Source organism: Ursus maritimus, unplaced genomic scaffold (assembly GCF_017311325.1).
Source record: "Ursus maritimus isolate PB19 unplaced genomic scaffold, ASM1731132v1 scaffold_11, whole genome shotgun sequence".
In the NCBI taxonomy this organism is placed as follows: domain Eukaryota; kingdom Metazoa; phylum Chordata; class Mammalia; order Carnivora; family Ursidae; genus Ursus; species Ursus maritimus.
The window spans coordinates 20,871,548-20,884,179 of record NW_024423453.1 but is presented as its reverse complement, the minus strand read 5'-3'; the positions used below and the strand labels follow the sequence as shown (position 1 = coordinate 20,884,179).

Genomic DNA, 12,632 nt, shown 5'->3' with positions numbered 1-12,632 from the left:
TTTTGCTCCATGCTTCACTCTGGAGTCTTTTGATGTATAGTTTAGTAATTCTGCATTCAGCTGTACTTCTCTACTGTTAAGGCAACCTACTGTGCTCAGTTATTATACTTTTCATTTCTGGAATGTCCATTTGGTTCTTTTTAAAAGATTTTAGTTCTCTACTGAAATTCTCCACCTTTGTTGTTGTTTTTTTTTTAATCATATTACCAATAGCTAACTTAAAATCTGTTTGATAACTCTTATCTGAATCTCTATGGGTCTAGTTCTTGTTTCTTTCTTTTTTGTTTGTTTTTCCTACCACATCATCTTGTCTTCTTAATATGCCTGGTTATTTTTTGAGAGTCAGACATTATTATTAAAAATTTGAGGCCTAGGATGCTATTTTCCTCCAGAAAGGATTTGTTTGCTTCAGTTAAGTGGCTACAGGCATCAGAATGTTGAGTCAATGAAAGATTAAAATTATTAGAAGCTGACCACTGAAAGCAGAACTTTTAAAGTTCCTAAAGCCTGGAAGGTTTACTGGAAAGTCCCCTTCCCTCTAGTTGTTGAATTCCAATTTTTGTCACCCTAGTCCCATGAATTTTTTTTTTAACCTCTTCTCTGCCTCTCAGTTGCTTTTTCTGGAACTGACAGATGCCTCTAAGGAAATGCAGACACTGATGCCAGTCTTCTTTAGATTTCCTTCTTCCAGATTTTGACCACACAATTCTTTACTATATTGTTAGCTCTACTGTGCCTTCACAAAGATTTTTTTAAAAAACCAACCTTCCTAGTTGTTCTTAGTAGGAGGATTCATATGAATTAGCTAATCTACCACAACTAATGTACAATCAAATCTAATTTTTGGTTTTTTTAAAAATTTATACCTTGCCTTGCTCAAAAAGGGGCCAAAGAATCTTAATAATCAAATGGATAAGAAATACTTATAAACACGAGTTACATTTCAGTATGAGAGTTAAAAATAGGCACATATGAGGTACAAGAGTAGAAGGGAAGAGTGATTTTTCTGGAGTACATAACAATAAAAGCTATCGAAGAAGTATTTCCTGAGAGTATAATATTTGAATTAGATTTTGCAATCTAAGGGATGAAAAGGAGTTTGGCAAACAAACCATATGAAAAGATACTGCAGGCAGAGGGAACAAAACATGCAATGTAGTAAGGATGGAGTATAAAATTTAAGTCTGAAAGCAGTGGCACAATGAAGATAGACAGATATGTAAGAGCCAAATCATAAATTATTATTTGCCAAGGAATTTGCACTTTACCTTGGAGGGGTGAGTAAAGAAGCACTGACTAGCATTAAGAAAAATATAGAAAGGTCAAATCTATACCTTAGAAATTTGAGGGATTTACATTCTTTTCCTTGGGATCATTTACTTTGAAAATAATGTAAGCCTGAGACTGTACCCATCATTGCAATCACATGGAGAAAGCCTGACTGAAAATGAAATTAACATAGAAGAAAGCACACCAAAGATAGGGAGCAGAGAGATGCAAAATCATTCTCTTAAGTTTCATATAAAGACCTGCCTGAAAGCAAGGACTGCTTCTTGGACTTCTAGTAATAAATTCCCTTACTTGCTAGGAAGAAAGGAAGAAAGGAGAAAGAAAGGAAGAAGACTACTCTGACAAGAGGAAAGCTAGAAAGAGAATAAACTAGAGCCAAGAACCTAGTGTACAAACCACATGGAGAGATGATGCAGGCCAGAACTATCGTAAGTCAGTAGGAAAGAATAGGAAAGAATGGAGAGGGCTTAATGACAAATTGCATGTTGAAAGTTAGAAGTTGATAAAGAATCCTGAGGTATTCAAACTAAATTTAAAAATACAGGAGACAAATTTGGGATAGGTTCCTTTAATTTCTTTAAATGGAGACAACATAAATGAGATATCTGAGGAACAAGAGAGACAGCTGCAAAATCTAATAGACTGGTTATATATTGCTAGATACTCACAGACACTGGAAAGTCATTAGCATACAGTTAATGACAAACACCTGGGAGTAGATTCTCTTACTTGTGGACAAGATACTACAAGATAACAAAGTAATAAGAGAAGAGATCAAAGACAGAACCAGGGAAGGACACATTTAAAAAGCAAGCAAAAACTGTACACTTAAAAATGGTTAACACATCTATATACATCTACAATAAAAAAAATGGACATCCAAGAATATACATCTACAATAAAAAAAATGGACATCCAAGAAAAAAAAGAGAGGGGCAAGTAGACCACCGTGTTGTGTCATAAAGTATGAAAAGGGCTAAACAGATGGGGACATATCAGTTGTACATGAGTCATCCTGACCGGATTTGAGACATTTTGAACATCAAAATGAATAATGACAGGGGCAGCAGGTGGCTCAGGTGGCTGTGTCCAACTCTTGGTTTTGGCTCAGGTCATGATCTCAGGGACATGGGATCAAGCCCTGCATAGGGCCCTGCACTCAGTGGGAAGTCTATTTGAGATTCTCTCTCTCCCTTTCTCTCCGCCCTTGCCCCCATGCTCTCTCTAAAATAAATAAATAAATAAATAAATAAATAAATATTTTTTTAAAAAAAGAATAATGGCAGGAATGAAAAGGAATCCATTCCAGAGTCCATACGGACCCTAAAATAAATAAATAAATAAATAAATAAATAAATAAATAAATAAAATGGAGAAGAAAGTTTTTTTCTAATAAGAGAATGCAAAGTAATTAACATAAAGGGAACAAATAAAATTACCATCATATAATCACCATGTTAGTAATATATTCAGGCAAATATCTTCAATAAAGGCTAAAACATTGAGTGAATACTCTGGGGAGCAGTTTCATATTGTCACTCCAGAGATCACTCATTAATTACAATGGGAAAAAGGTACCTTTACAATGAAGAAATACGGTACACATCTTGATAACCAAATGACCAATTCTAGAACTGACATCATTATATCTCCTGAGGTAATGTACTGAACAGTGTACAACATCACCTAAGTAATATTACTGCCAAAATATTTAACCTGAAATTAATCACATGGAAATGCCAGGCAAACCTAAACTGAGGGAAATTTTACAAAATTACTAACCTGGATGCTTCAAAAATGTCAATGTCATGAAAGAAAAAAGGCTGAGGAACCCATCTAAATGAAAGAACATTAAAATACATAATTCTAAAAGCAATATTTAATCCTTGGTTAGAGCTGGTATCAAAAAAAAATAAGAAGTTTTAAAGGAATTATGGTAATTGGGAGACATCTAAACATGGACTGTATATTAGATAATAGCATTCTATCAATGCTAAACTTCCTGTGTTTGATAGTAATGGCTATGAAGGAGAATACACTTGTTTTTAGGAGGTACAGCATAACAGATGTAGTGATGAAGTGGTGTAATGTCTACAACTAACTCTCACATTGTTCAGGAAATCGCACGTATTTTATGTACATCTATAAATGTATTATATGTAGAGGGAAAAAAGCAAATGTGATAAGATGTTAACAACTGTTGAATCTAGGTGAAGAGTATACTGGTGTTCATTATATTATTCTTGCAACTTTTCTAAAGGTTTGAAACACTCCAAAACAAAGACTTAGAGGGAATAAAATGCAGATGTGTATTACTGATAAACATGTCTATAGAATATATAAAAAACTAACACACCTTAATAATGTCTTTCAGAAGTATACATTTATCTACAATTCATATTGCCAAGAGTAAGAGAGGAAGTTGAAGCAGGAAGGGTTCCCTTCAGCCAAGTTTCTGGAAAGAACCCTTGGCACTTCAACTTTCTCACCTCCTATTTATATCAATATGAACTGCAGTCTGGATGGTAGAAGGAGATGAACAGTTAAGGTAAGATATTTTTTTTAAGGATGAATATGACCTTAGAAAAATTAAGAAACCAGTAGAAACAAAAATTAAAGTTGATAATACGTCCTTTTGTGGATCATGATCCCAGAAACCATTTATCTTTTTGGCTTCTTCATGTGAAACTGTACATAACCACACCTATTTTTTCTCCTAATAAGTACTAGTGGGCATTCTTTTCTTTTTTGTACCCTCTTCTGTTTTTCTATACCTTAAAAGTTCAATAATTTTTCCAGTTTTAATTCTCCCTTCTACACTAAGTAACCCAAAATCTACATTACTGGCTTTCTTACCATCTACAGGATTTAGAGAGAAGATTAAAGACATTTTACATGAAGAGACACCATGACGCCAGTCAACATTTTCAAATCTAATCCCAATATCATTCCCTTTCAGTTTTTCCTTGTTAATGTTCCTATTTCTATCACACTGATACTATGAACTGTTTCTTTAAAATCTCTTCCCAAATTGGCACTTTTTCATTCTCACAAAGCCTAGAACATAATCATTAATGAATGTTGAAAAAAAAATTATATCCCTTTGGCTCAACATTTCATTTCACCTTTATTATAAATGAGTTTAACTCATTTATAATTGTGTTCAATTAAACCACAGTAAATCATATTTTGATCACACCACTTTATAAGAACTACAACTCTCCTTATTCTAAATTCCTACATAGCTTTCAAGATACTTCACAGTCTGGTCCCATCCTACCTACCCAAACAATTCTCAATTTCAGTAAAGTACCATCGCTAACATTTAACTTACAAAAATTTGATTTAGGGGCGCCTGGGTGGCTTAGTTGGTCAAGCATCTGACTCTTGGTTTCTGTTCAGGTCATGATCTTGCATCCTGTGTCAGACTCCATGCTCAGCGGGGAGTCTGCTTGAGATTCTCTTTCCTTCCCCATCTGCCCCTCCCCCCACCCTCTCTCTCAAATACACTTTTTTAAAAAAGAAATTTGATTTATACTTGTGCAGCAATAACAATAACTGTAATGTGCCAGCAATGCAACTGCCATTCTATTCAATGAACAAATGTACTAATGTAATTAAACCCTAAAATGCTAACTCACATAAGAAAAAAAACAAAAAAGGATGTATACATTTTAATAATGTCCTGATCACTGGAAAGTGAAGTGTCCAAACAAGTAGAGTTACACCAAATCCTCAAGGACCTTATTTTATAATTAAGGGGTTTTTTGTTCTGTTTGTTTTTTGTTTTTAAGTAGGTGCCATGCCCACTGTGGAGTGCAATGCAGGGCTTGAACTCACAACCTGAGATCAAGACCTGAGCTGAGATCAAGAGTCAATTAACTGACTGAGCCACCCAGGTGCCCCAAGGGCTTTTGTATTTTAAAAATAAAGTTGAGAACCATAGAGAAACAGCATTTGCATTATTTTAAAAATTAGTCTCTAAGAAGAAAGCACGGACATAAAGAGCCACCAAGTTAGAATCTTTCATAAATTTGCTCAAGTACTTCAAACAGTGAAACATTTGAGTATTATAAGTATAATCCTCCTACATTATTATGTACATGATAAATTTACATGTGCACATTATGATGTGAGGCTATACTTAAAATGAAATACATATCTGATGGGTGGCTTAAGGGAGTTTAAAAAATACTTTGGTTATACCCAACTTACAACTTAAAAGGACTCTAGAATCAATTCCCAAGTAATACTTAATTCTACTGTATTAGAGAGTTCACAAAGTTAGGTATTCTTAGACCAATCAATATTGAGCAACCTTTCTTTGCTAAACAGACAATATAAGAAAATTGCAAGCTGTGTTTTTCATAAATTCTATCATTATTAAGATATCAGTAAGTACATCTGATACCAGCCGAAGTGTCCCAATGAAAATAAAAACATACTGATACAAAATACCAATTTTTAGCATTGTACAACTATCAGCCTAAGACTGTGATTTCTGAGAGGAGAAATTCACAAGGTGGATTCCACCATCACCTGAGCTCTCTTTTTGGACACAATTTCCCAACCATGGCATAGGACGCTTCAAACCAAGGAAAGAATGGCTGTCCTCCTGAGCTGAGAAGGTAGTGCTTAGCATTCTGGGAAGCTGCAGCAATGGAATCTGTGAAAAGAACATTGAAGAAGACGGAGCTATGAAGGGTAAGGGGGCAGTAAGTTCGAGTAAGGGTCAGATCCCTGATGGCTAAACTACATACATGCAGGACAAAACTCCCTGAGACATATCCAAAAGTGGCTGCTATGGGGTTGAGATAAACAGGTATACTAAAGGTCCACAGTATTGGCAAATGGCAAGCATACACATCCAGTTGAGAATGGAGACCTCTTGTTAACCACTCAATAATACCCAGGGCATGCAGGTAAGATACAGTTTAAAAATTAGGCCTTGCTATAAAGTAAAGCCCACACCCTAAAGAAAGATCTACTCTAGGTTCCTAGCACAGCCTAACACAAAATTTGGCAATACATTGAGTAAGACAGAGTTTAGAGGTTAAGTTTTGCCAAGCTAAAGGCGTTGATCAAATCTGATCAAACAAAGAGGAAATCAAGCCCACACAATTCCAAGCTGGCCAGCTAACTGAACAAAAAAACCAACATTCATCAAGGGAAGATGACATAATCTATACTCTCTAAAGTAAAGCATTTACAATGTTCCATAAAATATTTTTTAAATTATTAGATGTGAAAAGAAATAGGAATACATAACCCAAAGTCAAGAAAAAAAGCAGTCAACAGAAACTGTCTTCCAGATGTCTCAAATGTTGGACTTTAAGACAAGGACTTTATTTTTTTTTTAAAGATTTTATTTATTTATTTGACAGAGAGACAGCCAGCGGGAGAGGGAACACAAGCAGAGGGAGTGGGAGAGGAAGAAGCAGGCTCCCAGTGGAGGAGCCTGATGTGGGGCTCGATCCCAAAATGCCGGGATCACGCCCTGAGCGGAAGGCAGACGCTTAACGACTGCACTACTCAGGCACCCCTAAGACAAGGACTTTAAAGCAACTATTACATATTTATGTTTGATGAACTGAAGGAAAAGATAGCCTCAATGAGTGAACAGATAAGGAATCTCAGCAGGAAAGAGCAAACTAAAAAGAATAGAAACTGTAAAACTAAAAAGATTGTGTTGGATGAGCTTAAAAATTGAGTGAGATGGCAGACAAAAGATAGTGAAATTAAAGACAGAGTAGTAGATATAATCCAATCGGTAGAACAAAGAGGGAAAAAAAAGGTAAGAAAACAAAAAGAACCTCAGGACCTCTGAAACTATAAAATAGTGTAACATACATGTAATTGAAATCTGGAACTATAAAATGGTATAACATACATGTAATTGAAATCCCAAAATAATGAATAAGAAAGAGCAGGGGAAAATAATAGCTGAAATTCTCTCAGCTTTGAAGAAAAACTTCAAATTATTGGTCCAAGAATTTCAGTTAACCCTAAATTGAATGAATTCAAAGAAAACCAGTCTGAGACACATCACAGTAAAATTGCTGAAAATCAGTGGTAAAGTGGAAATCCTGAAAGCAGTCAGATGGGGAAAAAAGACACATACATACAAAGGAACAACAATACAAATAATGGTTGATTTCTCATTAGAAACAGTTAGAGACCTAAAGATAACAGAGTTTCATCTTTAAAATGCCAAAAGTAAAACTTTTCAATCCAGATTCTGTATCTAGTAAAGATATCATCCAAAAATTAGTGCAAAATAAAGACATTAAAGACATTATCAGGTAAACAACAACTGCGATGATTTGTCAACAGACCTGCTACAAGAAATGCTAGAAGAGTGCTCTTCAGGCTGAAAGGGAAATGATAGCAAACAGAAACATAGTATAGAAAGGAATTAAAAGGATAAATATAAAATACTATTATACTAAGTGAAATAAGTCAGAGAAATACAAATACCATATAATTTCACTTACATGTGGAATCTGAAAAACAAAATAAATGAATAAACAAACCAAAAGCAGAATCAAACCTATAAATACAGAGAACAAACTGATGGTTGCCACAGGGGAAGGATAGGAGAATGGGCAAAATGGACGAAGGGGACTGGGAGATACAGGAATCTAGTTAAGGAATGAATAAGTTATGGGGACAAAAGGTGCACCATAGGGAATTTGTCAATGGTACTGTAATAGTGTTGTATGGTAACAGACTGTAGCTACACTTGTGGTGAACATACCATATAGCACAGACTTGGATCACTATGTTGTACACCTGAAACTAATGTAACATTGTGTGTTAACTATACTCAAATTTTAAAAATTTAAGTTATTTTGTGCTGGTGGAAAAAAAAGACTTGTTTTCTTTTCACAATTTCTTTAAAACAACTGATACTTTAAAGCAAAATAATAACATTTTAACGTGGGATTTAGAATATATGTAAAAGAATATAATAGCAATAGCACATAGATAATGGAATTATATTTTTGTAATTACATATTTGTAAGTCTCAAAGTATTAAATGTTAGCTGAGAAATAAAAAGTATAAAGTGGTACAGTAATGGCTCTAAATAAATTATGAAGTTAAGGAAGCATATTATTAGCCCTGGAGTTAACCACTAAAATAAAAAGTATAAAGAGGTGTAACTAATATTCAAAAGAGGAAATGAAATATTATAAAATTTTAACATAAGAGGATCTAATATTTAAAGGACTCTAATATTTAAAAAATGTTAATCATATTTCTAAATAATCCATGAATGAAAGAAGAAATTACAAGAGAAATTATAAAATATTTCAACTACATAACAACACAGCAGATTAAAATTTGCTGGAAGAAGTTAAACCAAAGCTTAGAGAAATTTATAGCTTTAAATAATTGTTAAAGGAAGAAAGGGTTACTAGTGAATAATATGTTCCAACCTTAGGAAGCTAGAAAACAAGAGCAAATTAAATCCAAAGTAAACAGAAAAAATAAATAATATATAGTAAAAATCAATGATACAGAAACAACACTGAGAACATAAAACAACATTCTATGAAACACTTCGCTGTAGTTTTAATTTACATCTTCCTAATTAATAATAAGGTTAAGCATTTTTTTCATTTGTCTAGTAGTCATTTGGATTTCCTCTTTTCCAAAAACCACGTCCCTGTCTTTTGGTGATTTTTAAAAGGAGCTGTCTTTGTCTATTGAGTTTTAAGAATTCTAACACACTCTGGATAATCATTTGGGACATATATATTTAAAAATATATTCTTTCAATTTGAAGATTATCTATTCTCCATATTCTTTTTTTTTTTTTAAAGATTTTATTTATTTATTTGACAAAGAGAGACAGCCAGTGAGAGAGGGAACACAAGCAGGGGGAGTGGGAGAGGAAGAAGCAGGCTCCCAGCAGAGAAGCCTGATGTGGGGCTCGATTCCAGAACGTTGGGATCACGCCCTGAGCCGAAGGCAGATGCTTAATGACTGTGCCACACAGGCGCCCCCTATTCTCCATATTCTTTAAAAAACACACTTATTTTTTGGTTGTTCTTTTTAAAAATTTTGTTTTATTAAGGTATAATTTGCAGCTTCAGGTGTACAATATAATGATTCACTATTCACTGCTCATAATGATGTGTACTCTTACCATCCCTTATTTCACCCATCCCCTCACCCACTTCCCCTCTGACAACCACAAGTTTTTTCTCTGTATTTGTCTGTTTTTTAGGGTTTTTTTGGTTGTTGTTGTTTATTCATTTGTTTTGTTTCATATGTGTATAAATTCCATATGAGTGAAAAGCATATGGTATTTATCTTTCTCTGACTGACTTACTGCACTTGGCATTATACCCTCTAGGTCCATGTTGTTGCAAATGGCAAGAGTTCATTGTTTTTATGGCTGAGTAATATTCCACTATATATATAGTAGAATAAAAAACACTTTTTTTGGTTACATATATATTTTGTTTATATATATACCTGTTTATCCACTCATCAATCAATGCACACTTGGGCTGCTTTCATATCATGGCTATGGTATATAATGCCGCAATAAACATATGGGTGCATATATCTTTTTGAATTAGTGTTTTTGTTTTCTTTGGGTAAATACCCAGTAGTGGAATTATTGGATCATATGGTAATTCTACTTTAAATTTTTTGAGGAACCTCCATACTATTTTCCACAGTGGTTGCACCAGCTTCCATTCCCACCAACAGTGCACATGGGCTCCTTTTATCTACATCCTTGCCAACATTTGTTATTTCTTGGTTTTGATTTCAGCCATTCTGACAGGGATAAGGTGATATCTCATTGTGGCTTTAATTTGCATTTCCCTGATGGTTAGTGATGTTGGGCATCTTTCATGTGTCTGTTGTCCATCTGTATGTCTACTCAAGCCCTCTGCCCATCTTTGGATTATCTGCTTTTTGGTGCTGAATAGTGTAAGTTTTCTATATATTTAAACTATTAGCCTCATACCGGATACATCATTTGCAAATATTTTCTCCCATTCAGTAGGTTGCCTTGTTTTGTTGTTGATGGTTTCCTTCACTGTGCAAAAACCTTTTATTTTGGTGTAGTCCCAATAGTTTAATTTTGCTTTTGTTTCCCTTGCCTGAAAAGACATATCTAGAAAGAGATTGCCATGGTTAATGTTAAAGAAATTACTGCCTATGTTTTAGGAATACTATGGTTTCAAGTCTTACATTTAAGGTCCCTAATCCATTTTGAATTTACTTTTGTATATTATGTAAAAAGGTGGTCCAGTTTCATTCTTTTGCATCTAACTGTTCAGTTTCCTAGCACCATTAGCTGAAGAGATTGTCTTTCCCACATTATATATTCTTGCTTCCTTTGTTGTAGATTGCCCATATATGTGTGGGTTTATTTCTGGGCCCTCTATTCTGCTCCATTAATCTATGTGTTTATTTTTCTGCCAGTACCATCCTGTTTTGATTACTATGGTTTTGTTACATACCTTAAAATTTGAGATTGCGATATCTCCAGTTTTGTTCTTCTTTCTTAAGATGCTTTGCAATTTGGGGTGTTTTGCGGTTCCATACATATTTTAGGATTATATGTTCTAGTTCTGTGGAAAATGTTGGTGTTTTTATAAAGATTGCATTACATTTCTTTGTAGTAGTACATTTCATTCGTATTGTATGAACATTTTAACAATACTCGTTCTTCCAATCCATGAGCACAACATAACTTTTCATCTATTTGTGTCATCTTCAATTTCTTTCATCAATGTTTAATAGTTTTAAGAGTACTTGTCATTCACCTGCTAGGTTGAGTTTATTTCTAGGTATTTATTCTTTTTGGTGCAATTGCAAATGGGATTATTTTTTCTTAATTTTTTTTTTAAAGATTTTATTTATTTATTCAACAGAGATAGAGACAGCCAGCGAGAGAGGGAACACAAGCAGGGGGAGTGGGAGAGGAAGAAGCAGGCTCATAGCGGAGGAGCCTGATGTGGGGCTCGATCCCGTAATGCCGGGATCATGCCCTGAGCCGAAGGCAGACGCTTAACCGCTGTGCCACCCAGGTGCCCCTCTTAATTTCTTTCTGCTACTTCATTATTAGTGTAAGGGAACTCAATAGATTTCTGTATATTAATTTTGTATTCTGCAACTTTACTGAATTCACTTATCAGTAGTTTTCATCAGTCATTTCTAGTTTTTTTGATGGATTCTTTAGAATTTTCTACATACAGTATCATGTCATCTGCCAATAATGAAAGTTTTACTTCTTCTTTACCAGTTGGAAGCCTTTTCTTTTCCTTGTCTGATTGCTATGGCTAGGACTTCAGTACTATGCTAAATAGAAGCAGTGTTAGACCATCCTTGTCTTGTTCCTGACCTTAAAGGAAAAGCTGTTTTTCACCACTGAGGATGATGTTAGCTGAGGGTTTTTCATATACGGCCTTTATTATGCTGAGGTATTTTCCCTCTCAACCAACTATTGAGTTTCTGTCATGAATGGAGGTTGTAAGTTGTCAAATGCTTTATCAGCATCTGTTAAGATGATCCAATAGTTTTTATCCTTTCTCCTGTTAATATGATGAATCATGTTGATTTATGAATACTGAACCACCCTTACATTCCTGAAATAAATCCCAATTATCATGGTGAATAATTTATAAAAATACTGGATTTGGTTTGCTAATATCTTATTCAGGATTTTTGCATCTATGTTCATCAGAGATATTGCCCTGTTGTTTTATTGGGGTGTCTTTATCTGGTTTTAGTTTCTGGGTAATGCTGGCTTTATAGAATGAATTTGGAAACTTCCCTTCCTCTTCTACTTTTTGGAATAATTTTAGAGTAACTGGTATTAACTCTCCTTTAAATGTTTGGTGGAATTCACCTGTGAAGCCATCTGGTCGTGGACTTTTGTTTTCTGTTTTTTGTGTTTTTGGACTACTGATTCAATTTCATTGCTAATTGGTCTGATCAAATTCTCCCTTTACTCCTGATTCAGTTTTGTAAGGTTATAGGTTCCTTGGAATGTATTCATTTCCTCTAGCTTGTCTAATTTGTTGGCATATAGTTTTCGTAATATTCTTATAATCTTTTGCCTTTATGTGGGATTGCTTACTTCTCCTTCATTTCTGATTTGAGTCCTCTTTTTTTCTTGATATGTCTAGCTAAAAGTTAATCAATTTCTTTCATCTTCTCAAAGAACCACTCCTGGTTTCATTAATCTGTTCTGTTTTTTTAGTCTCTATTTCTGCTCTGATTTTTATTATAGGAATCCCAGAAAAAGAAGAAAGAAAGGAGCACCTGAGTGGCTCAGTTGGATAAGTGTCTGCGTTTGGCTCAGGTCATGATC

The 12,632-nt window shown here is 34.4% G+C and overlaps 1 protein-coding gene across 1 annotated transcript in view; it reads right to left on the bottom strand.

The window, feature by feature from the left end:
- The window catches only part of LARP1B (La ribonucleoprotein 1B), a 119,723-nt gene that overhangs the window by 36,292 nt on the left and 70,799 nt on the right, over window positions 1-12,632 (bottom strand). The gene's annotated exons all lie outside the window — the stretch shown is intronic.